The 13,445-nt window shown below is 42.6% G+C and overlaps 1 long non-coding RNA gene across 1 annotated transcript in view; it reads left to right on the forward strand.

Annotated features, from left to right (window-relative positions):
- The first annotated feature begins 6,417 nt into the window (after positions 1–6,417).
- LOC131834791 (uncharacterized) overlaps positions 6,418–13,445 on the forward strand; it is a 45,337-nt gene continuing 38,309 nt past the window's right edge. The window contains exon 1 of the long non-coding RNA XR_009354942.1: positions 6,418–6,967. This is a non-coding gene — a long non-coding RNA (uncharacterized LOC131834791). The remainder of the gene's footprint in view (positions 6,968–13,445) is intronic.

Consider the following 13,445-nt stretch of genomic DNA (forward strand, 5'->3'; position numbering starts at 1 on the left):
GGGTTGACTGATGATAGCTGGATACAGTTTGGGCATCAGGCTCCTGATCAGGAGTATACCATTATTATGAAATATTTTCTAAAGATAAAAAAAAAAAAATCTGTCTTAAAATATTTTGACTTCCAGTGCCTTTTGCAGGCACATAATCGGCCACAAATTGGAGGCCTGCCAGCTGGGGCCGTACAGCTTAACAAATGAGGTTTCTAGGCCTCCTTTACTTCATCTTGGTAGTGTGTTCATACTGAGATATAAATACCACAGCAGGTGAGGTGGCAACACTAATTAGCATTGGAAACTGCTGGGGAATAAGAAAGAGTCACTGAAACTATCATGGGCTCTGACTGTAGGTAGAAAGTAGGTGGAAAGGAAGGTAATGCTCATTCTTCCCTCTTTTGAGAAAATAGATAATATTACCTGGATCACATGTGTAGAGGAGAAAAGAAATATCTTGCTTTAAGAGCTGACCACAGAATTTCCTTTATGGGAAGTTTCCATTGCTTGACTTTGTGTCTGGGTTGATTGTTTTGGTTGGGGAAAGCAAGCCTTTCATAGCCCAGATGGTATGTGTGAGAGAAGTCTTTGCTAAATGACTGAATGAGAACTGAATAGGACATTGGGAGTGTGGGACCAGTGAAGTAGAGAGTAGAGAGGAGGATCCTGCAAGTTAAACGTGGATGGAAGGGGTGCTAGCAATGGTGAGAGTCTTAATAGAAGGCTGGGGAAGTTCCACACTGCTGGCGGAGTGATGATGGATAGCTATAGACCTTGAAGAAGAGCGGAAGTCTGTCTTCTGCTGATCTGCGCTGCATTGCAAGTGACCATCCCATCGCTTTTGCCAGCATCACCTTGAATTTTCAGTAAAGTCAGAGACATCCAATGGCCACATATGGGTCGTCTTTTTGGAAAAATCAAGAAGGGTCTATATTCTGTGAGTGGGTTGACATAAAGAGAAGGGAAGGATCACAGGAAGAGGGAAAATCTCAGGAGAGAGCTGGAACCAAAGATATCAAGGGAAAATGTAAGTCTTCCAAGAATCCCCAGAAATAGGCATGCTGGGCTACAGAGAGCAGAATCAGAGGCAGGGTCACTCTGATTGACATTTGTTTTATGTGTGCGTGTTTATAGAACCAGATAGTCAATAGTTAACACTTGCAGACTGATCGATTGAATTTTTGGCTCACCAAATGCCCAGCCCAGGAAAAGCTCAGTCCAAAGTTTGGATTTTTATGAGTTCACAGGTTTAGTATTTCCCTGCTTGTTTGGAGTAATATAATTTGTGGTTGAGATTTGCAGCTGTCAATTATCTGTTCTTCTGCCAATATTAAAAAAAAAAAATGGGCTTGGGAAGAAAATAACCATAAAGACATTTAATCAGTTACAAGAATGGGGTTTATCTTTCCCTACCCAGTCATGTTTTCGAAAAAGTCTTCGGAGAGTTTAAACTGATTAATATTTGTCACGTCAAAACCCCATAATTGCAAGTCAGCCCATTAGCATGTCCACGGTCTAACAACCCAGGACAGAGCAATCAATTTATCACTAAAATTTCATTTGTTTATTGCCCAAACAAATAAAAGAGCAGGATTGGAAATTATGTCAATGCTGTTAGTCATGATTTGGGGACTCTTATTTTCCCTTAGTAATTAAAACATTGAATCCAGGATATTTCTACTTGTGAGAGCCAAATCTATGAGTATTGTAAAGGAACACAGCCTATCAGCTTTTAATCAAAGTATTTAAAAGTCAGGGTGAGAGAGCTCAGGTTGGACCATTCAGTTTCTTAAGAGTTCAGAGGGCTTTCTTTTTTTAGATACATTTTTTTCCTTGTCTACTCTGTTTTTTAATTAGATGATCTCATTTTATTGGGACCAGCAAGGAAAAATGAGTACATAGAGATGATCTGTGTTTAAAAATACACATACGGAAGTATAATTACACATTGAAGTATTAGACAAACTAGAAATGGCAACTAAAAAGAGGCAGTGGGAAGTAGAAAATTTGGCTTTTAGTTTATACTTCATTTCTTGCAAGCTTTGGGATGTTGGGCAAGTCAGTTGACTTTTCAACTCATTAGCCAGTGTATAGGATGGGGATAAGAATCTAGTCCTACCTGAAGACACAGGACTGAGTGGCACCTGGGTGGCTCAGTAGGCTGGGCATCTGCCTTTGGCTCAGGTCATGATTCCAGGGTCCTGGGTTAGAGCTCTGGATTGGGCTCCTTGCTCAGTGGGGAGCCTGCTTCTCTCTCTGACTGCTGCTCCCCCTGCCTATACATGTGCTCTCTCTCTCTTTCCCTCTCAAGTAAATAAATAAAAATCTAAAAAATAACCCCCCGCAAAGGATTGAATGAAGTGATCACCTGCCTACCCTAGATATCTAGTGATTTTTCTCTATAACCCCTTGCTCTACTTTATTTTTCTTCATAGCATTTATCACTACAGGATATTTACTATATATTTGTCTTTTTATATTTTTTTAATCCAAATTGAAAGTAAGCTTCATGAAAACAGTTCTGTGTCATTGCCAGTGTTAAAGCAGTTACTGGCCACATGGTGTATGACCAATAGATATTTGTTGAAAAGGTGAATCTCAGTTATGAGACCTCAGTTTATCAAGAGGAATCTGATCCAGCATGCTGGCTAAGCTGTCTCGTGAAGATGTCATGGTTCGAATATCTGCTCTACCAGTTTCTGTGTGGGCACCAGTCTCAGCGAAACAAACTGAGTGCAGACCTTATGGGAACAGTTATAGGTGCTCCTGAGTCATCCAATACTAGCATAAAAGTAAAATCCCAGTGACAGGAGGGGGAGAAGGGACCCCGGCATCAAGGCCCCCCAAAATGAACACCATTCTCTTCAAGGTGTCCTTATTAACACTTCTTTAATCTTGGGCAAGTTCATTAGCTGCCTAGAACTTCCAGTTTTATCTTTTGTATGAGTAAAATGGGCCTGATGATAGTTCCTAACTCTGAGTTGTCATGAGGTTGAACAAAATAATTCATGTCAGGTAGTTGCTAGGATCTGAGTTCATTGTCAGTTGTTGCTGTGAGTTTCTGGATTCATAAAATATGGACCCAGCTTTTCCAAGCTGTGATTAAAAAAAAAAATTAGGTAATGTCGCAATAAGGACTTACAAAGGTTTGTCGTTGCTGTCTTGTAACAGTGCTGTCCTGGTGATTACTATTGGTCTGTGTGGTTACGTTTGCTGAGCTTTTACGTTTGAGGAGGGAGGAATTCTGACTGAATGAAGATTCTCAGGATGACCTCTTGTTGTCTAAGCTCACAGAGAGACAGAACAGTAGTGAGCCATGCTGTAGTGGCTGATGAATTATTTTGGTACCCGTGGGCTGTGAGGAGCGTGAGCTGCATCACCATCAGTGGTGGAGGTGGTGGTGCTGGAGCCACAGGCTAGTAAGACAAGAGAAGGGAGTCAGATGGTTCTGAACTTGTGTGGGACTTGGCAGGATGGAGTTGTGCCTCTGCTCACACCTGAGTCTATTCCCTTGCTGCCTTCGATCCATGAAACCCTGGAAGCAGAAGGAGATAAGGGATGAGGAATATAAGAGCCCCCTACTTGTCGTGCATTGTTAACACTTTTAAAAATTAACTGCTGTGGTCTGTCATAATCCTTGGAATAAGCATTGTGTTTATTTAATAGTTAAGGACTTAAGGCCGTGAAAGTTAAAATAACTCATTTAGGGTCAACAGCAAGGAAGGGGTGGTCCAGAAGTGTGAATTTCGACCTTTCTGGCTGTACAGACTGTGTCTTCCAATATGGTAGCCTGACCTTTAGCGGAAGCCTTCCAGTGCCTGGATGGGCTCAGCACTTGGACTTAGAAACCCAGGGAGAGCACTGGCAGCACATGGGGACACTGAGTCCATGGTCTTCTTGCACGTTTCCATCTAGTTCAGCATCTAGACTGGATAGAGCCCATGGCAGAAATACATAGGCTGATGGTGAAGCAGACTTTGGGGAAACAGGGAAGCCTTCCCTGTCCCATCCCAACTGCTCACTCCCCAAGACTACACTGATTTAGGAGCTCTTCCTGTTAACCATTTTTTAGGTGTATGTGCTCTGCACCTGACATGTTGCTTTCTACCTATCTTCTTATGTTCTTCAGAAGCTGTCCTAGGCTGTGTGCAGGCATTTTGTCCTTATAACCCTGAAGATGTGGGAGTACACTAATGATTTTTTTCTTCTTCTTCTTGAAAACCAGCTTTATTTTTTAAAATTTTTTTTTTTTTTATGATAGAATTTTGAGGCCTTTCAACTGGAAGGCTTCCTAAAGACAGGGCTGGTTTCTGACCTGTGAAAGCAGATCTACATGGGGAGTAATTAGAAGCCCACCTTTTCTGCTTTCTACATGTGCTATCTGTAGATGTTACAATCAGACATGTCTGATTAGAAGCTGACCACCTTGGTAAGCCTGGATTGGTGACAAGGTGTCCTTTATTTTTAAATTCTAGACTATTTGTATAAATATTTTCCAGAGAAGTGCGGATGTGCATGTCCTTAAGAGAATGATGCTCATTTTTATTTTAAAAAGATTTTATTTATTTATTTGATGGAGAGAGAGATTACAAGTAGGCAGAGAGGCAGGCAGAGGCGGGGTGGAACCAGGCTCCCCACTAAGCAGAGAGCCCAATGCGGGGCTCAGTCCCAGGATCCTGAGATCATGACATGAGACGAAGGCAGAGGCTTAACCCACTGAGCCACCCCAGGCGCCCCAGTGATGCTCATTTTGAGTGCCAAGTTCCCCTCTCACCCTCATGTGGCTGGGATTTCATTTTTACTCTAATACTGGACATCTCAGGCATTCTGTCACCATAATGTTTGAGCTGACCGTTTCTCTTTATCTATGACTGGTAGGTGGCAACACTTGAGAAATAAGCATTGTAGAACAGGAGAAAGTCACTGTTTGACAACCTAAGGAAGGAAGAATTTTGAACATCCAGACTACTGTCTTCACTGGATCTCATTTTAATCACGTAATAGGAGAAAACACTAATTTCTGCTCTCACCTGGCCCAGAGAGACAGGTTTTGTGCCTCCAGTTCCAGATACATCAAGAACCAAATGTGCCAGCAGAGTGTCAACGCCTCCTTGTGAGGGCAGGGAGTGGAAGGAAGGCCTTGGTTGCTAAGACCAGAAGTGTTCTTTTTGTTCTGAAGTTTCAACTGTAATTTCATTGACTACAAGGAAAATTCTCATGCTTGTTTTATTTGTACTATCTATGGCTCCACATTTTCTTGGGCAAGTCTATAAAGACCGACTTTCTCCATACTAACTTGGAAATGCCAAGCGCTCTTTTCTCTGGGAAGTGCTGGTATTGCTGCAGGAGTTCGAGGCTTTCCTAAAAATTCGATTCGTTTATACCTCTCATTTCCAATTTTAAAAAATGGGAAAGTCTTTTTCCTTCGTGATTCTTTGAGATAGTTGGTGAAACTCTATCCAAAAAGAATAGTAGTGGATATAGATAAAGTGAACGAGAATTTGGAGGGGAGTATGATGCAGTCAGGGAAGTGAATGTGTCTTTGGGTCTTCTACTTCTACTAGTTTTTTTTTTTTTTAAGATTTTATTTATTTATTAGAGAGTACCTGCGTACAAGCAGGGGGAGGGGCAGAGGGAGAGGGAGAAGCACACTCCCCACTGAGCAGGGAGCCCCATGTGGGGTTCGATCGCAGGACCCAGGGATCATGACCTGAGCAGAAGGCAAACGCTTAACCGACTGAGCCACCCAGGAGCTCCTCTATTTCTGTTAGTTTTGTGAACAGTTCCCCTCTCCCCACCAAGTATTTAGCGTTCTTGTAAAGTCTGTTAAAACTTGGCTTAGGAAAAGCCATGATACCTGCTTGAGAACCTGATCTACTTACTAGCTTGAAGGGGCAAGTGATGGGTTAGTCCTAAAGTCCTCATTTAGACCGCAGCCTGCTCAGTTATTCTGAAATCACTCTGCAGGGACAGGGAACAGGGACAACTAACACTTTCTGAGCACTGGTGATGTGTTAGGGGTTGGGCCAGACACACCGTGAACTTCTTCCCCACAACTTACTCCCCCAATACCCTCAGGCATCTGGTATTACTGTCATTTCCAAGTTATAGACCCAGCATTTGAGACCGAGGCTGGTTTGATGACGCACATCTCCTGGCCTCACACAGCCCATCTGTGCAGGAGCTGGGACTTTGACTCTACAGGCTGTACTTCTAACAAATGTACTGTCGACAGCTTTTCTGCATTTTTCTGTGGGTAACATTTGACCTGGGTTGTTTGAAGACATTGTCACTGAAGTTTTGTAACTGATCAGCCTACACATAACCTATTTTCTTGGGCCTCTGCTTCCTCTTGCATTTCCTGTGTTTCTGTCCTGAAACCAGTGGGTTCTCCTTACAAATGTCATAAGAATTCTGGGAAGGAAGCTCCCCCGGTGAAAAAAGGGAACCACGATTGGCTGACCGAGACTACGGAAAGAAAAAAACCCGCAAACACCCAAAAAACCAGAGGCATCCCTAAAGACTGATTCTCGGTGTTTGACTCCAGAGGGAGACTTTGATGCTAAGCATGAAGAATTCAACCCTCCTCGTCATTTCACATATTGAGCATATAATTTGCGGGGAGATTACAACTCGAATCTTCTTAGGTGCCTCTGGTTTCTGACACAGCAGCAGCTTTTGAATCCGTGTTTTTTTTTTTTTAAATTTCTCCTCCCGCTTAATCTCCAGAGCGGCCAATTTACAGACAGGAGGAGTTTTTACTTTATCTGTTCCAACCACATTCCCACTTCATGCCTTTGTATCAGGAAGCAGCTTCGATGGTGTGTTGCTCGGTGCATGTTTGCTGATGTGTGTGTGTTTGCACGTGTGCACCTGGATATTCCTGAAGATGCTGGGAACGACGGTGAGCAAGTGTAGGAGGGTGAGGACCTATATTGTATAACAAACCGAAGACACCACGGAGGCTGCATTTGTTGTGAGTGAAAAGGTTTATACAAAGATTTTCTTAGTAATGTCTAAGATTTTAATAGGGTAATTAATCTTTCTAAGTGTTAGTGCCAGATTATGGGATCAGCCATTCTCCCTGGTTGCAGAGTAATCCTTTGTGTGTTGCAACGAGCAGGCCTAAGTGAAGAGAATACTCAGGTTGGCAAACAGAGATACGGCTGCAGCTCGCTTGTTTAGGTTTTAAAATGCATTTTCTGGTACAGTTCAAAGAACCCCTGTTTCCGGGGGACTATCACTGCCCTGTAATAGCCATTGAGTGGAGGGGAAAAGCGGAGAAATAAACATACATGCCTTGTGCTTTTTATTCCTTAACAACCAACTATATTATTTTTGAAAATCATGACAAGCACGTTCACAGGAGACCTTATTTTAAGCCGGAAAATACAATTTAACTAAAAGACCTTGCGGAATAAGGGCAGAGGTGTTCATCTAATCCCCAAAGTTCTGCCTCTTTCTCTTCCTTTAATCAAAGTTCAGAGAGAATGGCCAGGCAGTCCAGAAAGCCAACAAAGGTCAAGGGAACCTAACACAGCAGCTGATGAGACTTGGCTGTAGTCTTGAAGCAAGACTGATTATTTAATACAGCCTATGAAAATATTGATCGGAAATGGATGGATTATTGCACTGTATTTTCCATACCTATATCTATGGAACAAACCAACGTTAAGGGCCTTCTGTAGGGTGTGAAAACCCTGCCGCCCTGATCATGTTGCAGTCCAGCCGATGGCCTCTGCTCTGGAGAGAGAGCAGAGCCTCTGCTCTGGAAGCGCTTGTTTGCACTTCCCCTGGGCTGTGACTAGGTTTCTGCTCTGGTTGTCTGCATGCAGCAGTTATTCAGAGCTACGGGTCCATCGGTTTGGCCGCTCCCTCATTGTAGCTGCTGATTATTTTCCGCAAACTGCTCAGTTCTGTTTATGTAAACGCCTGCAGCTCTGTACTGTTGGGACCACTGTGGTGGCCGGAGGCGGTTTCCTTCTGCGCTGGAACTCCTCCCCCTCCCGCGGGGCCACGCCCCTTGTGCTGGTTCCACTGTTCTGATTGGTTGCTTTCCTTAGGAAGAGGGGCTGGGTTTCCCTCCTCCTTCAGCCGTGCGGGGGACTTTGTGCTTCAATGGGGCTTAGGTCTGTCTGAGATCCTCCAGAGGATGTTGGTGGGCCGAGGGGAGGCATTCTGTCACTTGTTTGCCTCATACACAGATGTGATAGGAGAATGATGACTTAAATAAGATGCACTCGCAATTTTCCTTTGTGGGGTGGAGCAGTGTGTCTTTTGCAGAGTTTTCAGGGTTGAGGAAGAGCTTGGGCTGGGTGTTCCGGTGATCTTAAAATCACATCGGTGCTTTAGTTCTACCCCAAGCAGTTGTTTAGTTGTATACTGAGCCGATGGGAGGAAGGCCAGCGGGCGGAGAAGGGAGGAACGCTCAGAAAGAGAGATGGCGATCAGGATGTATGTGACTATCAGCGCTCAGGCTCCCCTGAAGCGGTTCGGGGAGCAGCTTAGTCTGGGGTGCATGCCAGTGTAGCCCTGTATACTAGGTGATACGCGCAAGTGACGTTCCCAGACCCTGCTCCTGTTGAGCGGGACGTTATCTAAGGACAGTGGTGCTATTCTTCAATGAAGGTCAGATTAAGAAGTTGTGTTTCCCAGCCCAAGGGGCTTCTGTGTTTCCTCTGGTTGTCGCCTCCTGCGGAATACTGATCACCGTGCGGGGGGTGGGGGGTGAGCATCAGGACAGCAGGTGCAAACAAGGGAGTGAGAGCTGCAGCACCAAGCAGTCAGTCGTTAACGTTTTGCATACTTTGCACATTTTATGCAGCATAGTGATGGGAGAAAAACATCCTGGAGAAATCAATTGATGAAGACTGTTGATTTAAAATGACTGTTTAGCTTTTGTGGCTAGAAAGCCTGAGCTTTCTGGACAACTCTCAGGGGAAGATATGCTTGAAGGTATTCCAGAGCCAGGTTGGGACCAGCGGAAGAGGTTCAGCACATTCTGGAAGTATCCCCATTGGGGAAAATGAGGGGCTATTGGCTAAGTGAGGAGGAACAGGCTATTGAATTTAGGAAATGTGCAGTTCCTATGATTGGTTTACGTCAGTGTGTGCAAGCGGGTCTCATTTCAGAGTGTAGATTTCAATGTCTCTTTCTGTTGTCTTACTGAAACTCTTAGTGTTATTGGGTACCTAGTCTGAACAGACACTTTGACCACTCCAGGGAATATTCTGGGTCCCATATTGGCCGAAATGGAAAAGTATGACCTCAGGCAGAAAACTGCCCTGACAAGTGTAACTTCTGAGTGTTGTACTCAATTCTATCGTAAGTGGGCAGTCATTTTGATAAAGTAAATTCTCATCTGTACTACACCTGAAATATCATCCAGGTCATGCTGACATTGTAAGTGGGTAACTGTCTTTCTATGGGCTTTCCCCTTTCCCATTGTATAGATAAAGAAATTGGGAGCAGGATAGGGAGAACAGGCTAGCATAAGACTTGGTTCTGACCCACTCATTTCTCTCCTTGCTAATGATATGGTCAAGTATCCATATGCTCAAATTTAAAAAAAAATTTTTTTTTTAGTTCTTTAGTGGGTTTATAGAAACTCCAATGCAAGTCTCCAAGAATAGTGAAAAGTCAACAGAGAATCAACCCAATGATGGGAAGAATGATTATAAGCTTACATTATTTATCATGGTTTTTCATGTTTCAAAACATTCCCAGTTACAGAATCATTTTATAGATGTGAATATATTTATCAACTCAGTTTATAATAGTCCTGGAAATGTCCTCACATCAGTTATAATGATGCTATTTTTCATAGAAGTCTTTTCCTTTTTTCCTCATAAGATTTAAAATTTATTTTTTAAAGATAATCCAGGGCCATGGTAAAATAAATCAGGATATGCAGTAATAAAGCATATTGTGTAAAAAAAATCAGAATATACAAAAGAGTATATAGTAAAAATGTAGATTGATTTTTTAAAAAATTTTAACTTTTGTGAGCATAGTTTTTGTGTTGCTTTCACATTCTTTAAATAGAAATCTCAAATATATGCTTTTAATTTGGAAGGTTCTTTTCTTTTTTCTTTTTTCTTTTTCTTTTTTTTTTTTTTTGCTTTTAGGACTAAGAGTATTGGTCAAGGGAAACCTGGGTGGCTCAGTCTGACTCTTGATTTTTGGCTCAGTTCATGATCTCAGGTTCCTGGGATTGAGCCCTGTGTTGGGAGTCTATGCTCGGTGGGGAGTTTGCTTGAGAGTCTCTCACTCCCCCTCTGCCCCTTGTTCTTGCTCATGCTCTCCCCCGCCCCAACCCCAATAAATAAATCTTTAAAAAAAAAAAAGGAGTAATGGTCAAATGGGTCTAGTTAATAGCCTTAAAACTTTTTTGATCTTGAAATGGAATATTATTCAGCCATCAGAAAGGATGAATACCTATCTTTTGATCAACATGGATGGGACTAGAGAAGATTATGCTAAGTGATCATATGGTCAGTTATCATATGGTTTCACTTATTTGTGGAACATATGGAACAGCACAGAGGACATTAGGAAAAGGAAGGGAAAACTGAAGGAGAAATCAGAGTGGGAGACGAACCAGGAGAGACTATGGACTCTGGGAAACAAACTGAGGGCTTTAGAAGGGAGGGGGGTAGGGGGAGGGGTGAGTGTGGTGATTGGTATTAAGGAGGGCAAGGATTGCATGGAGCCCTGGGTGTTACACGTGAACAATGAATAATGGAACATGACATCAAATACAAATGATGTACTGTATGGTGACTAACATAAAATATAAATATAAATAAAAATAAAAATTAAAATAATAAAAAAACACCCTTTATTGATCTTTTAAAATGGTCCATCAGGAAAAGTTTTGGGAGAGTTACACATACAATTTTTTTTCTTTTAAGATTTTATTTATTTATTTGACAGAGAGAGATTACAGGTAGGTAGAGAGGCTGGCAGAGAGAGAGAGAGAGAGAGAGAGAGAGAAGCAGGCTCCCCGCCGAGCAGAGAGCCCGATGTGGGACTCGATCCCAGGACCCCGAGATCATGACCTGAGCCGAAGGCAGCAGCTTAAACCACTGAGCCACCCAGGCGCCCCTACACATACAATTTTTTTTTTAAATTCCATTTACCTATTTGACAGACAGAGATCACAAGTAGGCAGAGAGGCAGGCAGAGAGAGAGAGGAGGAAGCAGGCTCCCCACTGAGCAGAAAGCCCAATGCGGGGCTCGATCCCAGGACTCTGAGATCACGACCTGAGCCGAAGGCAGAGGCTTTTACCCACTGAGCCACCCAGGTGCCCCCACATACAATTTTTAAAAATGGATCTACTCTCTTTCTCATTACCCATTTTTTTTTTTTAAGGTTATTTATTTATTTATTTGACAGACAGAGATCACAAGAGGCAGAGAGGCAGGCAGAGAGAGAGAGGTAGGGGAAAGCAGGCTCCCCGCTGAGCAAAGAGCCCGATGCGGGGCTCGATCCCAGGACCCTGAGACCATGACCTGAACCAAAGGCAGAGGCTTTAACCCACTGAGCCACCCAGGTGCTCCTCTCATTATCCATTATCGATGCCATTTGCTGCTTTGGTTGCTAGTAGACACCGCAGAGCTCCACACATGTGTGTTACATATGTATACTCAGGGGTTAATGAAGTGGCTGGAGGTCCCATTTCCAACTCCCAATTAGAGTTAATCAATTGGGGGATTTGTGTCACTAAATAGACACCTCAATTTTCATTTTGCAGTCCAGCTCTGGTGTTCCAATACATACTTTTGGAAGCAGCCTGCAGGTTGAAATTCTTCCTTCTTCTGTCTCCATTCCCCTTTCTCCTAGCCTGCCTGCCTGCCTGCCTTCTTTCCTTCCTCTTTTACTCTCTCCCTTCCTCCTTTCTCTCTTGCATTGTTTCTTTCTTGTTATTTCGTGTAGCATTCTTTTTTTTTTTTTCTTTTAAAGGTAAATAAGAAGTGTGAGTCTTGGAACAAGAAACAGCATTTTAGAGCCAAGTAGGCTAATATCATTAAACACACACAATTAGCCAAGGTGCTGAGGAGGAATAATTTATAAATTATGAAATTACCAGGGAGTAATTTTATGAAGAGAAATAGCAATTTTATTATGCTATCGGCATATGTCAACATACATTTACATGCAGAGATGTGACTATTTTATTCCCAATCGCATACTCATGTTGCTGGGAAGGGTCCTTGGAGATGATTCAGTTCATCTGTCTCACCATACAGAAGAGGAACTAAAGTCCCAAGAACTGAGGCCACTTGCTTAGGGTCAGAACCATGTGTCACAGCTGTGCACAAAACCCAATCTGCAGACTTTTATGATCTTTTCTAATACTGAAACTTTTGAAGAGTTTAGTCCAAGTTAAGTCCAATGGCTTGGTTGAATTTGGATTTGTCTGTTTCCCCATGCTTTGCTTTAACATAGGCAGTTTTAAGGGACAAAGACTTCATGGGTGATATTGTGCCTTTTGTTACATGGCATCAACAGGCAATGTGATGTCAGATGGCTGTATTATTATAGAGGCTAACACTGACAATTCTTTTAAATAAATTTATTTGGACAAACTATTTAAAGGCCATGAAAAACACTATGAGAAGCAAATCCTCTCATCCTGAGAATCCTATATATTTGTGATAGGAAAATTTTAGATCATTTAGAACAGTACGTCTTGTGTCTGGGGCCTTTCAGTCTGGTGATTGTGTTCATAGGTACTGATTTATCCAACTTTCTTCACATTAGGAGCAGTTTTATACCTACTCGGAAATTGTATTTCAGCTAACTCTGGCATTAGCAAAATTCCTTAATTAGAAGTCATGGTCGTCTAGAGTGGGAAGCAGAGGTGAACCTGGGGGCTGGGTGTTATTGGAGAGGGATCCTGGAGGATCGGGCAGCATTGAAGGACCGAACATACCAGAAATATTGATACTGGCTTGGACGATTCACAGGTTTAACGTCTTTTATTCATCTTCTCAAAAAGCATGTCAATATGTTGAGTCCCTTCTCACTCCATTATCGGGAGATGAATAAATAGGTTTTCTTGAACACGTGAATACTAAGTTTTGGTTATTTCTCCCAAGCTGAGTTTGGAGCCTGTAAGGAATGACAGGGAATTTCCCCTAAATCCTTGGTCTAATGGACTTCCTCTCCCGGACTCCACCTTATCTCCGCTATGCTTTCCTCCATGTTTTATTCTCCTGACCTCATGGCCCACTGGTCATTTCAATGCAAGTCTGCCTGTCCTGTCCTTAACCTCATTTGGCTTTGGTTTTCCTTTCCCAGACAACTCTTAGAGAATACCTTCTTCATTAACTTGGACTTCTCTTATACACATCCACCTTATATACTCCTGGTCCCAACCTACACATGGAAACCAGAAAATTGCCTTTGTTTCTAAAAGTATATGTCTGGCCTTAAGTTTTCTCATTGT

Source organism: Mustela lutreola, chromosome 6, assembly GCF_030435805.1.
Source record: "Mustela lutreola isolate mMusLut2 chromosome 6, mMusLut2.pri, whole genome shotgun sequence".
NCBI lineage: Eukaryota > Metazoa > Chordata > Mammalia > Carnivora > Mustelidae > Mustela > Mustela lutreola.